The sequence below is a fragment of the Lacerta agilis genome, chromosome 2 (assembly GCF_009819535.1).
Source record: "Lacerta agilis isolate rLacAgi1 chromosome 2, rLacAgi1.pri, whole genome shotgun sequence".
NCBI lineage: Eukaryota > Metazoa > Chordata > Lepidosauria > Squamata > Lacertidae > Lacerta > Lacerta agilis.
Window position 1 is genome coordinate 62,302,552 of NC_046313.1, and position 18,323 is coordinate 62,320,874.

Sequence of the window (18,323 nt, forward strand, 5' to 3'; positions counted from 1 at the left end):
CGGTGCGTCTATACCCCCCCGGTGGGCCCTGGATTCTCACCCACGCTCTGGTGGATTCGGGGGCAACCCGCTCCTATATGGACTCTGCCTTCGCCACTCAGCATCAGGTGCCGCTTCAGAACAAGCCGGAACCAGTACAGGTGGAGGCAATTGACGGACGGCTCCTACGCTCGGGCGCGGTTACTCGGGAGACCCAGCCCTTGGTCCTGTGCTACCAGCAGCACCGGGAGGTGCGAACCCTGGACATTGCCACCATGCCCCGGTTTCCCCTGGTGCTTGGGATGGACTGGCTGGAGTCGCACAATGTTCAGATCGACTGGGTCAATCGGACTGTACGCTTCCCAGACCCGGGTTCCCATGCTCAGTCCGAGTTAGTAGCAGCTGCCCCCATGGGGCAGGCTGTGTCAACGCTCCCTGCCGTGTACCAGGACTATTTAGACGTGTTCGAGGAACAGGGAGCAGACCAGCTGCCACCTCATCGGTCCTTCGACTGCGGCATAGACCTCCAGCCTGGGGCGCCCCTGCCTGTAAGCCGCCTATATTCTCTTTCGGAGCCAGAGCGTGAAGCCTTGCAGGACTTCCTTCGCAAGAACCTGGAACGCGGGTTCATTAGGCCCTCTACCTCACCCACTGCCGCTCCTGTACTCTTCGTTAAGAAGAAGTGTGGGGAGCTTCGCCTCTGCCATGACTACCGGGCCCTGAATAAGATCACCATCCCAGACCGGTACCCCTTGCCCCTTATTGCAGAATTGCTGGAGCGGGTGCAGGGGGCGCAGATGTTCACCAAACTGGACCTCCGAGGGGCCTACAACTTGATTCGGATCCGTGCCGGGGACGAGTGGAAGACGGCATTCGGGACCCGGTATGGGCAGTTTGAATACCTGGTTATGCCGTTCGGATTATGCAACGCACCCGCCGTGTTTCAACGGTACATCAACCACGTGTTCCAGGACTTGCTAGACAAATACGTGGTGGTGTACCTAGATGATATTCTGATTTATTCCCGTGACCCAGCCCGTCACGAGAGTCATGTTCGGTCCGTGTTGCAGCGCTTGCGGGAGCACCGCCTGTATGCCAAGCTCAGCAAGTGCGAGTTCCACCAGCGGTCAGTGGACTTCCTTGGACACCGACTCTCCCCTGACGGGGTGCAGATGGACCCTGGGAAGGTGGCTGCGGTTCGAGAGTGGGCAGCGCCCCGGAACCGCAAGGACTTACAGCGGTTCCTAGGGTTCGCCAACTATTACCGGACCTTCATTGCAGATTATGCTCATCGCACCACCCCATTAACCCGACTGCTGCGCCCCAAGACACCCTTCTCCTGGGATGAGGAGGCTGAAGTGGCATTTCAGGGGTTGAAAGCCTGTTTCCAGAGGGCGCCGATTTTACAGCATCCTGATCCCTCTCGTCCCTTCGTGGTGGAGACTGATGCCTCCAGTACGGCTCTCGGTGCCATCCTGTCTCAGCAACACGGACCCGATGCGCCGCTGTTACCCTGCGCCTACTACTCCCGGCAGCTCCTTCCGGCGGAGCGTAACTATACCGTGTGGGAGCGGGAACTACTGGCCATCAAGGTGGCCTTTGAGGTCTGGCGCCATCATCTTGAGGGGGCACGACACCCGGTGGAAGTGAGAACGGACCACCGGAATCTGGAGTACCTCCAGACCACCCGCAAGTTGAACCAAAGGCAGATCCGGTGGGCGCTGTTTTTCTCCCGGTTCCAGTTCCGGATCCGCTACATCCCAAGCTCCCAAAACCGGAAAGCGGATGCCCTGTCCCGGAAACCCGAGGACGTCGCAGACACTGTACAGCAGGCAGTACCGACGACTATCTTACCACCAGCCACATTCCTGGCCACTCAGGAGGCCAAGCCACTGCAGGCTCGGGTGCGAGAACAGCAACGGGTCGACGCTTGGGCTCAGGAACGGCTCCGGGAACTGTCTGACGGGTCATGCCCTCGATATCCAGGGCTGGCCCTGCACCAGGGCCTACTGCTGCACCAGGGTCGTCTATACATCCCACCAGGACCATTGCGGGCTGAGGTTCTCCAGATGTCCCACGATGCCCCAGCAGCAGGGCACTTTGGGCGGTACCGGACCACTCATCTGGTAAGCCGGGAGTTCTGGTGGCCCCGCCTGAAGGCTGATGTGGCACGCTATGTTGCTGGTTGCGATGTCTGCCGGCGGGCCAAGGGTCCTACTGGGCGACCCCCCGGTCTGCTCCAGCCATTACCAGTCCCACCACGTCCCTGGCACACGGTCTCACTGGACTTTGTGGTAGACTTGCCCCCATCTCGTCACTGTACCTGCCTCCTGGTTTTCACGGACCATTTCACTAAGATGGTGCACTGTGCCCCCTGCCCGTCCATACCCACAGCTAAGGAGACGGCTCAACTGTACATGCAGCACATCTTCCGCCTGCATGGCCTTCCCGAGCGTGTGGTTTCTGACCGCGGCGTCCAGTTCACATCCCACTTCTGGCGAGCCCTGCACCAGACCCTTGGGACGGAGGTCTGTCTATCTTCGGCCCACCACCCGCAGACCGATGGCCAGACGGAACGGGCAAATGCGGTGCTGGAGCAGTACCTCCGGTGTTACTGCAGCTTCCAGCAGGATGACTGGGTCGATCACCTGCCATTGGCGGAGTTCGCCTACAACAATGCAGTGAACGCCTCCACCCAGCAGACCCCGTTCCAGGCCTCCTACGGCTACCATCCACGTTTGTTCCCGGACGTGCTGCCAGCTTCCGCGGTCCCCGCAGTGACAGACTGGCTTCAGGAGCTTCAGTCCCAGCAACAATTATTGATGGAGCAACTGCGCCAGGCCAAGGACGCATACAAGGCCCAGGCTGACCGACATCGTCAGGAGGGGCCAGAACTCCATGTTGGCGATCGGGTGTGGCTCTCTACCCGTCACCTGCATCCTTCTCGGCCCTCACGAAAGCTGGATGCACGGTTTGCCGGCCCATTCACCATCACTGCGCAGGTGTCACCGGTGGCGTTTCGCCTCCAGTTACCTCCATCACTCAAGGTTCACCCAGTATTCCACCGGTCCCTACTTAGTCCAGTCGCCCCGCCCGACGAGTTCCACCCAGACAATCCACGACCGCAGCCAGTTTTGGTTGAGGGGGAGCCTGAGTACGAGGTGGAGCGCATTCTCGACTCACGATACCGCAGGGGGAAGCTCCAATACCTCATCGACTGGAAGGGGTATGGGCCTGAGGATCGTTCATGGGAACCAGTGGAAAACGTCCACGCACCTGCCTGCCTCCGTGATTTCCATGCAGCTTACCCCAGCAAGCCTGGTCCGGCCCCTCAGTTGAGGGGGAGGCCTGGGAGGGGGGATGGTGTGATGGCCTGGGAGTCAGACTCTGATGCTGAACCTGAGGGATCCCAGCCTGCACAGGATTCCCCGCCTCCAGAACCAGCTGAGCCGGGGCCAGGGCTTGAGCCTGAAGGATCCCCACCTGTGCTGGATCCCCAGGTGCAGGCATCAGCAGAGTCTGCTCTGGCTCCTGATGGGAGGGAGGACCCATTGCCTGCAGGTGCTCCACTCCCAGCCTCTTCAGAGGAAGCTGAGGCATCCCCTGGGTCCAGTAACCCACCAGCCTCTCCTGAGCTACAGAGGCTCAGGGCAGAGAGGCGAAGGGAGTTAAGTGTCTGCAGGAGGAGTGCTCGCCTCCAGGCCCGGAGGAGAGGCGAGTCTCCAGAGGATCGGGGCGGCCCTAAGCATAGGGCCAGATAAAAGCCAGCCAGACCCAGCCCAAGTTGCGTGAGCAACATAGTTGCAAGCGTGTGCTCAACCTGCAACCTTGTGCCTGAACCTGCCTTGGACCTTGACCTGCTCCCTGCCTCGCTCCCCGCCGGACTGACCTCCTTTGGACCCCTAGACCCAGGACTGGACTTGGACCTCGCTTCATGGACAAACCCTTGGGGCCAGCACACTTGGTTGCCCCAGCCACACTAGGTGGCTTCCAGCGAACTATAAAACCACAGTAAAACATAACGCATTAAAAACTCCCCTTTACAGGGAATCAATGTTCTTGGTAGGTAATTATAGGTCAATTTATAAATAAAGTGACAACGGAAATCTGGAACTCTATTTAAAAAACAACAACAACACATAACCAAATGGATCACACTGAAGACACACCATTCCACATGTTGATATTGGCTTTGTTATGCAGAGATCTGAATACAGTACTAAGAAGCAAACTGAAAACAAGGTAGGGATAAAATAAACTAAAGCGATTGTTTCAAGCTTATAGCTCAGTTGGTTTGAATGTGGTGCTGATAATGCCAAGGTTGCAGGTTCTTGAAAGACCTACATTGGCTCCCAGTACATTTCTGAGCACAATTTAAAGTGTTGGTGCTGACCTTTAAAGCCCTAAACAGCCTCGGTCCAGTATACCTGAAGGAGCGTCTCCACCCCCATCATTCTGCCCAGACACTGAGGTCCAGTGCCGAGGGCCTTCTGGTGGTTCCCTCACTACGAGAAGCCAAGTTACAGGGAACTAGGCAGAGGGCCTTCTCGGTAGTGGCACCCCCCCTGTGGAACACTCTCCCACCAGATGTCAAAGAAAAAACCAACTACCAGACCTTTAGAAGACATCTGAAGGCAGCCCTGTTTAGGGAGGCTTTTAATGTTTAATAGATTATTGCATTTTAATGTTCTGTTGGAAGCTGCCCAATTATTATTATTATTATTATTATTATTATTATTATTATTACACCAGATGATCCTCAGGGTCCCTTTGAACTCTATGATCTCTGATTCTAAAAACTTCTATACTTCCACCTGCCTACAATTACTCTGCACTACTTAAATGAAAACATACAAAACATTTTCTTGTTGAAGCTGATTTTGATTTTAATCATTTGTCAAAAAGCCCATGGGACTTCAGCATGATTTGCGTCCCTTTGGTTGTTGTTGTTTTTTAAAATAAAAAAATCTTGATTCAGTAGTTTATGGCAATACTGAAACAAAGCAAAAATATGGGCTCTGTCAAGTCATAAATATTTAAACAAAGCAATCGAGACTTCAATGACAGTCAGGACAGAAATGCTGACAGGGCTCCCGTCCACAATTAAAAATGGCTCTGATTTTGCCCATCTTCCCTCCTCCACCCCCACAATAGACTACAGTTTAATAAAACTTGAATGAAACTCAGTGGCAGGATGTTTTACAAGAGTTGATGAGAAATGCTTCGCAAGTGACTGGTTCACCAAAAGCTAAACGATACATTCAGTTGGTTGCATATCATTTATATTTCTTCTTTTTTTCCTCCCTCTTGGATTTTGAGTGACTGTCAGTGGAGTAAATGAGGTGTGCCTGGTGAAGTATAGAGTTTCAGTCATGTACTTCGCTTTGCTCAGTGCCTCAGCCGAAATCATGCATGACTTTCTGAGTGATGGGAGTGCTGTGAGGCTGTGGGGCTTTACGTGAGAAACCTGCACATCACCAAGTCCCTTTTTAGAAGTCTGTTTTCTTACTCTGGGGGCTGCTGAGGTGAGCTAAAGAAAAGTGTGTGTGTGTGTGTGTGTGTGTGTGTGTGTGTATGTATATGTATCTGTATATGTATATGTATATGTATATGTATATGTATATGTATATGTATATGTATATAATGACTTGGAGTATCTAAAGCAATAAAGAATAAAGCAACTTATTCATTAGAAATAAATTATTTTGTAAAGGGTCAACTTGGATGGAATGGGAATTGCAAAAGCTAGGCAACCTCTGGCCCATTGAGCTATTTTATGTACCTCAGGAAATAGATACAGACTGTGAAGCTGCCCAACACTTATCACGTGGTGTGTTGGATTTGTACTTGAATGGTCAGAGCCTCCTGCAAAATTTGTCTGTGGGTGGCATCCTCCAAATCACTTATTTACAATATAGTTGTATGTCCCATCTCCCTTGGATCATGTTATTTTATTGGGCTGCATAAAGGATGAAGTACCACACTTTTAACTGAGAAGACATTCCCCCCCCCCCACCAGCACCGCCTTTTTAAGGCTATATACAAAATGTTGGAATTACTGCTTCTGGTTGGAATCTAGCATTAAAGAAAGCCTACCTGCCTCTAAGCAAACAGAAACCAGCATTAAAATAGTGATACAACTGATACTGAGCATTCTTGCATGCTCATAGTTATTCATGCATTTTTAATACCCTCCTTTGAAAATACCACTGAGAGGGTTTTTTTTAAACAACACAACACAAGTTTCTGTGCAGTTCATTTCTTCCTCTTGCTGAACCATCTGAGCTGTGAGCTGTGGTAGAAAAGTAGCTCGCTTGGGGGGGGGGGTCTCTTTCACATTTGTCTTCTTTTTTCCCCATTGGGACTGATATTCCTCTACTGCTTGAGATGTCTGCTTTGGTAAAAGTGCTTCGGTCCCTCAGGTGAAGGAATTGTGCACTTCGGTTTTTGCAGGTTTGCTTACTCATAGGGCTTTTTGCGTTAGCATCTACATAACTGCTATAAAATGGGAAACAATCCTTGTGTTTTCAATGTTGACATTGCGGTAGATGCAGTAACATACTGTGGAAGGGCTAAAGCTCAGTACAGTAATGGCTCGTCTAGAAGGCCCCTGGTTCAATCCTTGGCATCTGCAGGTGGGGTTCTGGATGATCCATTGTGCGAAACCCCAGAGAGTTGTTGCCAGTCAGTGTAGACAATATTGAGCTAGATAGACAAATGGTCTGACTCAGTATAAGCCACATTCCTATTCTGCTACAGTGTAAAAGAGGAATGGCATGGGGAACAGGGATGGTACTTTGTGAGAAGGCAGTGAATTCAAGTTGTTTGTGTGCCTAGTGCAGGATACGGGCATCATTTCATTTTTTTGAAAAAAAATTAAGCTCTTACAGTTCACAATTATATATTTCCAACCACACAAAATCAATCCAGTTGCAGAAATGTAAGCATGACATTACAACGAAGAACATTGTCTACATAAAACACGGACCAGGTGCAGAAAGAGTCACCTGGGGATGCATTGACCTTCTGGATCTTGGGAAATGGTAGGCACACTGTCTCATTTGTGGAATAATCTCTTCAGGTTCCATTTGGATTCCAGTAACTTCAGAATACATTTCTGGCAACAGAGCCTTACAATAAATTTCAGTGCTTTGCATCTAGAAGTGGCATTACAGGAACTCAATCACTAGAATTACACACAGCAGTCAAAATACATTCATGTCCACTGTGTGTAAATGGCAAGAAGGGAGCCTTGCAGGAGAGCCCTTAAATTCCAAAGCAAGACTATAATTAGCTGTAATGGTACCCAAAGTAACTTTGCTGCTATCGTTCTCAGCAGGCAAACAATTATACTGCTGCAGTATAACTAGACAGCCATGCTGTAAATACAAAACAGCCATTGGAAATATATGCTCCATAATCTAAATACATTTCAAATTAAACTAAACAATTTATTTGCTATTGTTTATTAGCTATTTGTATTCAAAACACAAATGCTGTCTTCTTCTTTTTAGCAGATAAATATAGCACTGCCATCTTTCTTGCTATGGTTAATGGGCCATGTGGAGACTTATGGGAAGTTGAATTTGTGCTGATTCTCCATGATTAACTTGAAGCATGATGCATAGAAATGACCAGAGTTTTATTATTGGTCTTGGTGTGGTCTGTGAAACTCTGAGAAGTATCTTAATATTGTATACACACAGATAATTGTGAAACATTATACATCACTACGCAGAATCTACATCATAGATGGCAAAATCAACGTATTGCTTCTTGTTCTTGGGTATTCATGCCAAGGTAAATGAAAATTAGAGCTGAAAAATTAAAGCAACTTTGGAATGGTTCAAAAATTATCATTGCTTTAGATTGATGGGTGTGGCCAGCACACTGGGATGATGTTGCACTGCCCAACAGCAATGTTGCTGCTGTTTACTGGGACAATGTATGTGAAGGCAGGATATAGGTGAGGTCAGGGTTGCATAAGTGCATCATCTGAACAAATATGGTGTTTCTGCTGGTACTCCCATGCAGCATCAACCTTGCTGCCATGGTAAAGGTAAAGGACCCCTGGCAGTTAAATCCAGTCGCAAACGACTCTGGGGTTGCGGTGCTCATCTCGCTTTACAGGCCAAGGGAGCCGACGTTTGTCCGCAGTTTTTCTGGGTCATGTTGCCAGCATGACTAAACCGCTTCTGGAGCAATGGAACACCGAAACCAGAGCAGCACACAGAAACACCATTTACCTTCCCTATTTATTTATCTACTTGCACTTTTTTGGCGTGCTTTCGAACTGCTAGGTTGGCAGGACCTGGGACCGAACAACAGGAGCTCATCCCTGTCATGGGGATTCGAACCACCAACCTTCTGATTGGCAAGCCCAAGAGGCTCAGTGGTGAGTGTAGGCCCCGCCTCCTAGGCCCAATGGAAACGCATAGAAAACACAAGAAAACTTTCTCTAAGACGCTACATCTTCTCAAGAACCAAAGAAATAGAAACCATATATATTTTATACACTTCTCTCATAAAAAACAAGCTGAGGAAGGCATCTACGCCGAAACGGGGCCCTGTCCTGGTCTCCCTGGTCTCCAGTTGTCTCATTATACATCTGACATGCATCGTAGAAGCCCTTGCATCAATTTCTAAAAGACTTTCAAGAGATTTTTCAATGTGAAACTATTTTTTCATTTAAGACTGTAATTCTTAACAGGATTAACACTATATTTGTATTTACTTATGAGTAAACACATCTTTTTGGTTGAAACTTCTGGCCAGAGTTCTTAATTATATTTATTTCAGTGTATTTTGTAATAAGAACTCCAACTTTATTTACGATATATATTTTTTAAGTCATAAGATTGTTTTGGATTACATGAGTATTGGGTTAAACTGGGTCTATCTGTCCCCTAAACAAGCTTATCAAGAAAGACACTACAAGACTCAATTTGCAAGTCAGTATTTATTATATTTTCACTTTTTAAGAAGAAAACAGTTGAGGCAAAGTTGTGAAGATCAGTCTTGATGATTTATTGAGGTCCAAAATGGCTGACTTCAAAAGCAATTTTGATTAGTATTCAGGGCAGTCAGGGGGTTGAATCCAACAAAGTCACCATGCTTGCACAATGGAACTTTCTCTCTCTCTCCTCCCCCCCCCCCCCGGCACCCTCTAAATCTGCTCTAAAGAACAGTGGGAAACCCCAGACTTCATTCGATACAACCCAATATCTCCTGGTAGGAAAGTGAAAGGTCAGTTTCTATAGAAGGCTAGGCATCAGACACTGGCTTGCTGAGGCAGCTGATTGTTCAGGAGAGAGGCATGAGGCAGCACTTAGCTCTTCCTCTAGTGGCCCAGTTCCTGACACAGGGTTCTTGTCTCTGATCTCACACCTAGCATCCTTTTGAAGCACCAGATAGTGTGTTTTTCTTCCTGAGTAACTAATCAGGATGAAGATCGCTTGAAGTCTCACCAGGATTCCAGTGGTAGAACTGTTAGCCATAGGTCATAGTGGACACTGTAAATAAGTGAGTTGAGTAGCATGGAGGTAAACAAAAGCACAGCCAACGGAGAGAGAGAGATAAAGTGAATGAAAGTAAGCAGTTGCCTTTTTCTTTCCTTTTTAAAAAATTAATCCGCACAAACTCATATATATGCACACACTTCTTGCAGCATGCAAAACATGACTCACCAACAGCAGGTGTCCTGCTGCTATGTTAGGCAGATTAGTAATTTTATGGTTGGGGCTGTTCTCCTTATATGGTATCCCAAGAGAAGCTTAAAATAGAACTTGTAGTGGGATGTATACAGTCAGCTTCCAAAGGTAAGAAATTGAGTTGGTCTCCTTAATATGAGTTCTTTTTTAATGGATGAAGTTTGCCTTAGCAGTTGATGGATAAACTTTAGCTGGAATGGGATTGTGCATTTAGGAGTGCATTTAGCTGTTTTCAGCTTGCTCTATTGGAAGAGTGTGATCAGCTAGTGGAAATCAATGCAATTCACATGCAGCCACAGCCTAAATGGAAACTGTGAATTGTACACCTTAACTAGAAAGGTGTTTTGTTTTTGTTTATTTGGCCAAATGCAACATTTTCTAAAACAGGCAAGGCAACAGGCAACTGCTGTGACACAAGATGCTATAAACAGTTTCTGGACATTTACTGTAAAATGCAGAAAGTGTGTAGTTCTGAATCATCTCCAGCACTAAGCACATTTTTCTTAAAAAGCAATGGGATTTGCCATGTAAATATGTTTGGAAGTAGGCTCTAAACCTTGCCTTTTCAGTGAAAGTTGCCAATATAGGAGAAATGACAACACATGGAAAATTACATGGCGCAGTGGACAGTTTAACTTTTTAAAAATCTCATACGCTTAATGACTTGCAGGCGATAATCCTCTCTTATTATAGGCTGGCCTCACTTCCACGGACACAATATACCCTTTTCTTTGCAACACAATTTTTATTTATTTTGAGATGTCTTGACTATGCTCGTATTCTACAAAATTTCATATTAGGATTATGAATGAAACACAGTTATCTGTACCCATAAACTCACTGAAATAAGTACCTCTTTAGTGTAATTCCATCTCAGTTCTACAATATGGAACAATAATATTTGCCTGTCTTATAAATTTGGGGTAAATAGTTCTGTGATATTGCATACAATAATGTAAAGTGCTGTGAGCACATAAAAACACAGTATAAACATATGGATACGTTTGTAAAATACAAAGCTGGAAAGAATAAAGTAAACTTGGTTAGAATTGCAGCACAAATATAGGAACTAATCTGTAACCCTGTTTCTGGAGCTGAACTAATTCCTCAAAATTAAGGGCATTGATGGGGGGTGGAATATGAAAGATCTTTGCAATGGAAATGAAAAGAAAGAGATAAGTGAAGACTAGATGGATTTCATAGCATGAGGCTGCTGCTTTTTTCCCCTTTGATGGAAGCAAGCACAACTGTGCTGGCCCCCAGGGGTTTGTCCGTAAAACAAGGTCTAGTCCAATCCTAAGTCCAGGAGTCCAACGGGGTCAGTCCAGCAGGGAGCAAGGCAGGGAGCAGGGCAAGGAACAGGGCAGGAGCAGGAACAGGGTTACAGTCAGAAGCGTGTTAGCAACTATGTTACTCACGCAACTTGGGGCTGCGGCTGGCTGGCTTTTATCTGCCCTGACGCTTAGGGCGGCCCCGATCCTCTGGAGACTCGCCTCTCCTTCTGGCCTGGAGGCGAGTATTCCTCCTACAAGCACTCAGTTCCCTTCGCCTCTCTGCCCTGGAGCTCAGGAGAGGCCGGTGGGCTACCAGACCCAGGGGCCGCCTCAGCTTCCCTTGACGGGGCTGAGAGTGGAGCACCTGCAGGCAATGGGTCCTCCACCCCATCAGAAGCCAGAGCAGACTCCGCTGATGCCTGCACCTGAGGATCCAGCACAGGTGAGGACCCTTCAGACTCAAGCCCTAGCCCCGGCTCAGCTGGTTCTGGAGGCAGGGAATCCTGTGCAGGCTGGGATTCTTTATGTTCAGCATCTGAGTCTGAATCCCAAGCCATCACAACAGCTCAGTTAAAAAGACATGGGTCAATATTAATAAAAACAAGCCCATCCATTGGGAAAGGTTGTTATTTTATAGTTTGCAATATAGTAAACCATTATTTTGTTATAATTAAAACTGAGCATATCGCTGCATATAGCTCACTTCAAATGCAAAGAAGAGTAAGCACTAATACATAGCAGATACTGGAGATTTGAATAGGATTGAGCCAAAATGGGAGGGGGGACCATTTTTTGTGAATATTTAGGTTCCCTGGAAAACAATGCTTCTTTAATCAAAAGTGTCACTGGGGAGGAAAGGGAGACATCTCTGTCGCTAAGACAACTGAATACATGCTTCCTGTTTTCCTGCATTGCACTGCAATGAAATGGGTGCAGCAAGTTAAGGTGTGTCCCATGACTGAGGCATCTCTGCTGTGAGCATCAGCTCAGCTTCTTTTGCCAAAGGGATACAGAACTAGTGTGGTGTCAGTCAGACTAGAACCAAGAGCTCCTGGATTCAAATTATTATCCAGCTAGGACACTCAGTGGGTGACATAATGCCAGCCACTCTCTCTCATGAGGGTATTGTGAGAATAAAATGGGAAGAAGAAATTTAGACTCTGCTCTGAGCTTCTTTGAAGAAAAGCAGAATACAATGATAATAGTTTATTACCAGCCCTTCACCCTAAGGCCACAACATTAAGCCCCATAATAAAATGATATTAGTTCCATAATATTAATATTAATCTTATAATATTATAAATGTAAATAATTAATGTAACTTGGGGGAAATGCACCTTTCTTTGCCCACAGTGACATCATTAAATTACTTGGCTATATATTATGATGGTGTCATCAGCATATGGAACTACTGTACACTGTCTAGATCAGCCTTTCCTCAAACTTGGGGCTCTATATGTTGTTGCACTAGGATCCCTATCATTCCTAGCCAGCAAGGCCAGTGCCCAGGGATGGTGAGAGTTGTAGTTCAAGAACATCTGGGGACCCAAAGTTGAGACAGGCTAGTCTAGACTCAAGGGGATGGTGCCAGAAAAGCAACTGGAATAGAAAATGCAGTAGCTGGAAACAGTTACACAAAAATTCCAAAGAATTACATTACTAAATTGCACTGTAAAAATGTACATGTGAAAATTTGGCACAGCCGTTTTCATGAGCCAGCTAAGGAGTACATGGCTTCTGCTATGACTGTCCATCAGCACTTTGCTGTCTCATAATATCTTTCCTCCCCAGTAGATCTGTGTATTGATCAGAATAACTAGAAAGCATGAGGCCTGCTGATGTTTCCAGTGTGCTACTGCCTGATTCCAGTGTCATAGTTTTATGATCCTGCATTTTTCTTCTCTAATCAAGCTAGAGATGACACAAGACAAGTTACCTTAAATAACTCTTTCTTTGCTGTTGCTGGAAAGAAATTGTGGCATGCCATTTTAAAAGTCCCCCATGTGTTTTTTGTTGGGCCCCCAAATCTAATTCAGAGTGTTTCCTTGAGGCCTGACCTGTTTCTGTTTAGCAGAGATTTAATCTTTTAGCTTGTGAGTACAAACTGTTGACAAAATAGCATTCTTATATGTTGAAGCAAGGCCTAGCAACGAGAGGACATTTTAATAGTGTAATGCAGAATAATCAATTCTCCTTGAGGGTACGGATCAATCCTATCTCTGTCTGGATAACCATTACATGCAAAATGCATAATCACAGAATGGCGTAACGATGATGGGAAAGGGTTGGACCTACTGTTGTAATGCAGTTGCTAATTCTGAGGTATGAGCCAGGAAGTTGCTGTTTTAATGTCTCCTTAGCTGTACACCCAGTTAGTAGCCAGAAGAATTCTTACAAAAAATCATGTTGTTTTATAGCATTTGATCCAAATGTAAAAGTTAAATTGCCCATCTGAGGCAGCCTTCTCCTGGAAATTGCTGGTGTTGAATCCTTTTGTTATCTTATTAACAATCTGTTATGTACAGCAAACATCTTTCAAGAAGCAACTCTTAGCAAGTTCTCCAGTTACCAGTATAGTCCAACCAAATCAAAGGAGACAGTCTCTAATTATGTAAAAGAGAACAGATGAGGTCAGATGAACCACCAAACAAATTATCTATGTGTCTTGGATCTTTTGTTTGATTGGTTGTTCATCTGTTTACCTTCCTGCAAAAACTGATGTGACAGGATTGGAGGCATTGACATGTGTCAGAAGCCAAAGGGTTTGAACATCCAACATCTACCAAGCTAACTTCACTAACGCAATTGAGAAGAACAAGGATATATATTACTTCAACATCCTCCTCCAAAGCATTGCGTTTGGAGAGCCAGGAACAAACAGCATGGTCTGACAGTGACTTAACTGCTGCTTACCCGGATGGTACATAGAGAGGGCAGAGCAGTGATGGGGTAAGGGGTGTGCAGGAGCACTGCTGGGGCTAATTCAGCACTCCCACCTGTGTGCCTACATAGCTGCAACCTTGCTGCCACCCTACCCCACCCTATCACTGTAAGCAACAATGACAATGCTATCAGGAGGGCAGTGGCAAAGCACTGGCCAGCTGCTCCCATTAAGACCCCCGGTAAAAACCACTGCCCTGATTATAAACTAGACCTGTCAGTCACAAAACAGCTATCCTTCCCTTTTCTGTTCACCCTGGCATTTTCAAGCATCGAGAGAAATGCTTTTCTTTTAGCAAACATACTAACCCTATTCACACATTACTCACATGCAGGGCATATATTTACACTAGAATGGGCTGTAATGAATCCAAATACAGTGTATTTGGCAATAAGAACTCCAACTTCTTTTATGATTACACTAGAATGGGGCCATATTTTTAGCCCCATCCTTGACTTTGTATCTTCTTCCCAGAGCAATCATGAATTGCATGCAGCTATCTGTAAGGGAAAGGGACGCGGGTGGCACTGTGGTCTAAACCACAGAGCCTAGGGCTTGCCAATCAGAAGGTCGGCAGTTCAAATCCCCGTGATGGAGTGAGCTCCCATTGCTCGGTCCCTGCTCCTGCAAGTAGATAAATAGGTACCGCTCTGGCAGGAAGGTAAACGGCGTTTCCGTGCGCTGCTCTGGTTCGCCAGAAGCGGCTTAGTCATGCTGGCCACATGACCCGGAAGCTGTATGCTGGCTCCCTTGGCCAATAAAGTGAGATGAGTGCTGCAACCCCAGAGTCATCCGCAACTGGACCTAACGGTCAGGGGTCCCTTTACCTTTACCTATCTGTAAGGGAAGCTCAACACCTCAAGCCCCTGTTGGTTGGTAGGAGCTGTGCATGATAGAGACACCCCACAACTGAGTGTTCCAACTGCAGGGGCCCTTACAGATGCTTGTGTGCTAACTTTTCTGCATGAATAGAACTAAAAGCTTGACCTCACCTCTAAGTCCATATCTAGGCAGTATTCTAGTAATGAGCCCTGTGAGCACAATAATTTCTGCTTGTGCAACAGGACTTCCCTTCTCCCCCATGTTATTCCCAAATCTGCTCTGGAGGTTCGAGGAAACCCTTGAACAGAGCAAGTGCTTGGGGGGAGGAGAGAAGGAGAAGATCCTGTTGTGTAAGGATAAATCCTTGTGCTGACAGAACATTCACCTTGGTGTTTTGTTGTTATGCAAAAATAATGCACATACAGACTGTTGTCTGCATCCAAATTACCGAAGCAGCACAGATTGCTTCAGAGGTCCTCAGTTTGGTTTGGGGCACTTCAGAAAGACTCCACTTCAATTCAGACAAACCCTAAATCTGTCCAAAGTGATCTACTTTGATCCAAATCTGCTGCATATCCCTAGTATCTAGAATTTGCTACACAGAGGTGCATCTATTAAGTCACAATATTTCATGATGAGATACTAGTTACATCCTGATCCCTTCACTATAATTCCACAGTCCTACAGTATCAATGTCATGAGTATTGTCATTGCTATAATCATGGTTTATCATTGCAGTTATTACTTCATAATTCCCATCCTCATAATAATGTATTTTCTATATCATCATTATCAACAAAATTGGGTATGGTCTTTATGATATGAATGTGGAATCCATGTTGTTATCATTCTAATTGTAGGCATGATGTTCAGGAGATCAACCATAATTTATGTTATTGCGGAAAGTCACCAAAGCTTACAACCATAGTTGGATGAGTAATATTGGACTCTACAGACAAAGTGGAAGAGGAGACAAATCCATTATTCATTTGCTTGCTAGCTTGTAAACTGGGCCAAAAATATTTGTTTCAGCTGTGTTAACATTTGTAGAGTTCCCTTGGCCATATGCTGTGCAAACAAGCCTTTCCAAGACTTCTTGTCCCAGACAATTGTATTCAAGGAAAGGTGTTTTTTCAGTTCCTTAAAATCTTTCCTTTTTTGTTTTTGTTTTTTGAGGAAAGAAGAATTTTAGTGTTCCTAGCAAAGGCAAGCAATCCGTATAACTCTTTCTAGATTGACTCTGGTAAGGTTGTTCAGGTCAGATCAATCAGTTTGCTGGCTATTCCATTCCCATTGTCCTGAATGTACAATGTGCTAACGGAACAATTATAGTTTCAGCATCAGCAATACTGAAGATAGCACTGCTGGACTATTTTTCAGTGACAATGCTGTGGGATGTAAAACGCAGGAGCAGTCAAACACAACATTGCTAGAGTGGACATAGAAAGGGAACTCTAGACCAGCCAGTTGGAACTCGCTGTTTCCCCTGGGCTGGGATGACTTCCTCTGTGTAACAGGAGATGGGTGTGGTCTCATCTGGGCAGGTTAACACAAAACCACAGGGACCACACTCCATCTTCCTCTCTTTGACCACGCTCTAAAAGAACAAGCACCACTGAGATGTTCTCTTGGCTTCCAGCCAAGAGAACATAAAGGAGATGTTTTTCCTTTATGGAACAGTCTCCTGAGTAAATGTTACTTTTACTAAGTTTAAGCCTGCTGTCTGGGATCAAATTGTGAACAGATGATTTCTTGTGAGTAAACGTTTTATACTTTTATAGAAGACTGTGTATTGTCTTATTTTGAGAGGGATTAATGGGGGAAATACATTTTATTACAGAGGTTTTAACAAACCTGAGCAAGCTGCTGGGTGTGTGTTTAAAAGGGGAATGAGAACTCTGCTAATTTCTGGGACTTGTAAACACAAGTTGGAATAGGATATCTTAAACAATATATCCTCTCCTGCATCCCAAAACATTCCCACAAATGCATGTCACTGAAGTATACACAGTTGGCTGTTTCCTGATTTGAACCTAGGAACACATATAAGGTTGTTTCCTCTTTAGTTACTAATTTGGTAAAGCCACAATTCCACCTCACCTAACAGCTATCTCTTCCTCCTGATTGCTAAACGTTTACTAGTACAGTACACTCACTTTAATGTTTCATCTAGTCCAACCCCCTGCAATGCAGGAATCTTTCTCCCAATGTGGGGCTCGAACTCATGACCCTGAGATTAAGAATCTCATGCTCTACTGACTGAGCTATGATTTGCATCCAGTGTGTATTAAGTGCTAAGTGTTTTGAGACCAGTATGTACTAAACTGCATGGCACCCATGGTTCCGGGTACCCATGGTCGCGGGGCCAAGTTGGCACTCTTGCCTTCAAGTGTTCCTATTTTCTAGGGCCAGCCCCCGATTTACAGAAGCCGTCTTGGTTTCTGTTTTGATCCTGGAATGTCCTGCTTTTCCTTTAGGACATCCCTATTTTCATGGGAGAAATATTGGAGGGTATGGAGATATTCGACCCCTGAGCCATCTGAAGGCAGCTCTGCATAAGGAAGCATTTAGTGTTTAATGTTTTATTTTGCTTTTATATATGTTGGAAGCCTCCTAGAGTGACTGGGGGAACCTAATCAGATGGGCCGGGTATAAACAGTAAAATTACTATTATGTTTTCATCGGAGAAAGGGGGGGGTATGCAACACACCCGGTCGAAACGATGTTGTGAAGTAGTTTTCAGCGACTAAAGAAAAAAGTAAGGCTAGCATTTAAAATACCAGCAAGGGCTGGTAAGCACGCTGAGATAAACTCAAGCGCTGCCTATCCCGTGCTTGTGTTACTTTATTTTACTTTATTTTATGAGGAAACCCTTGCCTCCGCTTCTACTCGGGCCGGTGAGCGCACGCAAGATTAGCTTTAGAGAAAAAGGGGCTCGCCAGGTGTGTTCTTGCGCGCGCGGGCGCGCACGCTACGGAGAGGTAGCGTAGCGCTTCGCTCCTGCCCTCAACATCTTGCAGCTTGAGGGCCGCGCCACCAGCAGCCCCTCCCGCTCCGTTTCTCCTCAGCTGCTTTACTTCCCACGGCTTGCTACGAAAGGCTCAATTGGCGAAGCGGGATTCCCGGAGTTGGCAGCGGGGGAAAGTCCCGGTTCCACAGCTTGAGGCAGAGAGCAGGGGCGCGCGCGCGCGCGAGAAAACCCCCTGCGCCGCCGCCGCCGCCGCCGCCGCCCCTCCCCTTGCTATTCCTTGGCCCGGTTGGCGCGCGCACCAACACACACACACACACACACACACACACACACACACACGGAAGACGCGGCACGTGGGAGGCTCCGAGGAGGCTCTTCTGTTGCTGCCGCCACTGCTGAGGCGAGCTTGGCTTTCAAGCCGCCGCTGCCAACGGTGTCTCGCTGAGCTTTGCCAGGAACCCCGCGAGCACGAAGCGAGCACTGGAAGCGCCGACAGGGGAGGGCGCAGCACGAAGGGGAAGCCTGGCAGCACCGAAGTGAGGCGGCGGGCGGGCGGGCGGGCGGGCGGCTCGGTGGTGAGGCGAGCGGGAATCTCCCCTGCCTTGCCTTTCCCCGCAGATTGCCGG